Genomic DNA, 2,319 nt, shown 5'->3' with positions numbered 1-2,319 from the left:
TGAGGTTGTTGTTGCTATTTCTTTTTTAATCTTGGGCTTTTTTTTTTTCTTTTTTTCTTATTATTTTTTTCTTTTTTCTTTTTTTCTTTCTTCCTTCTGCTCTTCTCTTTAAAATTGTATTTTTGAAAATCCAACCTCTACGTTTTTTAATCTTTGCTTTTTGGTTTTTGTTGTCAATTTTGTACATTTCAAAACCCAATTTTACCTGACAGCGAGATTACTGGCTTGACCACTCTCTCCTCCTTTTGGACTCTCCTTTTTCTCCACCAGGTGGCCTCTGTCTTCCGCCCCCCCCCATCTCTTCTATATCCAACTCTGTGATTCTCTGTGTGTTCTAGATGGTGGAGAACACCTAAGGAACTGATTACTGGCTGGACTTGTCTCTCTCCTTTTCATTCCTCTCTCTTACCCTCCTGGCCACCTCTGTCTACTTCCTCCCTCTCCTCTTCCCTGTATAACTCCGTGAATACCTCTGAGCGGTCCAGACTATGGAGCACACATAAGGAAGTGACTATTGACTAGCTTGCTCTCTCCTCTTTTAATCTCACCACATCTCATTCCAGTCACCTCTAACTACCCCCTCCCTCTTCTCTTCTCCATGTAACCCAGTGAACCTCTCTGGGTGTCCCTCAATGTGGAGAAACCTTTCATCTTTAACCTAGATGTTTTATCATCGGTGCTGTATAGATGGAGAAGTCTAGAGACTACACTGTAAAAATAAAACTGAAAATCAGAAGCAGGAGGCTTAAGGCCAAAGCTTGAGAACATCAGAGAACTCCTGAATTCAGGGAACATTAAGCAATAGGAGCTCATCAAACGCCTCCATACCTACACTGAAACAAAGCTCCACCCAAGGGCCAACAAGTTCCAGAACAAGACATATCACACAAATTCTCCAGCAACACAGGAACACACCCCAGAGCTTCAATATACAGGCAGCTCAAAGTTACTCCAAAACTTTAGATATCTCAACCCATTACTGGTCACTCCACTGCACTCCAGAGAGAAGAAACCCAGCTCCACCCACCAGACCTCCAACACAAGCCTCCCTAATCAGGAAACCTTGACAAGCCACTGATACAACCCCACCCACAGTGAGGAAGCTCCACAATAAAGAGAACTACACAAATTCCCAGAATATAAAAAGGCCATCCCAAACGCAGCAATATAACCAAGATGAAGAGACAGAGGAATACTCAGCAAGTAAAGGAACAGGAGAAATGCCCACCAAACCAAACAAAAGAGGAAGAGATAGGGAATCTACCTGAGAAAGAATTCCAAATATTGATAGTGAAAATGATCCAAAATCTTGAAATCAAAATGGAATCACAGATAAATAGCCTAGAGACAAGGATTGAGAAGATGCAAGAAAAGTTTAACAAGGACCTAGAAGAAATAAAAAAGAGTCAATATACAATGAATAATGCAATAAATGAGATCAGAAACACTCTGGAGGCAACAAATAGTAGAATAACGGAGGCAGAAGATAGGATTAGTGAAATAGAAGATAGAATGGTAGAAATAAATGAATCAGAGAGGAAAAAAAAATGAATTAAAAGAAATGAGGACAATCTCAGAGACCTCCAGGACAATATGAAACGCTCCAACATTCAAATTATAGGAGTTCCAGAAGAAGAAGACAAAAAGAAAGACCATGAGAAAATCCTTGAGGAGATAATAGTTGAAAACTTCCCTGAAATGGGAAGGAAATAATCACCCAAGTCCAAGAAACCCAGAGAGTTCCAAATAGGATAAACCCAAGGTGAAACACCCCAAGACACACATTAATCAAATTAACAAAGATCAAACACAAAGAACAACTATTAAAAGCAGCAAGGGAAAAACAACAAATAACACACAAGGGGATTCCCATAAGGATAACAGCTGATCTCTCAATAGAAACTCTTCAGGCCAGGAGGGAATGGCAAGACATACTTAAAGTGATGAAAGAAAATAACCTACAGCCCAGATTACTATACCCAGCAAGGATCTCATTCAAATACGAAGGAGAAATCAAAAGCTTTACAGACAAGCAAAAGCTGAGAGAATTCAGCACCACCAAACCAACTCTCCAACAAATTCTTAAGGATATTCTCTAGACAGGAAACACAAAAAGGGAGTATAAACCCGAACCCAAAATAATAAAGTAAATGGCAACGGGATCATACTTATCAATAATTACCTTAAACATAAATGGATTGAATGCCCCAACCAAAAGGCAAAGACTGGCCGAATGGATACAAAAACAAGAACCCTCTATATGCTGCTTACAAGAGACCCACCTCAAAACAAGGGACACATACAGACTGAAAGTGAAGG

The sequence above is a fragment of the Oryx dammah genome, unplaced genomic scaffold (assembly GCF_014754425.2).
Source record: "Oryx dammah isolate SB20612 unplaced genomic scaffold, SCBI_Odam_1.1 HiC_scaffold_2, whole genome shotgun sequence".
Classification (NCBI taxonomy): domain Eukaryota; kingdom Metazoa; phylum Chordata; class Mammalia; order Artiodactyla; family Bovidae; genus Oryx; species Oryx dammah.
This window is presented reverse-complemented; position numbering follows the sequence as displayed.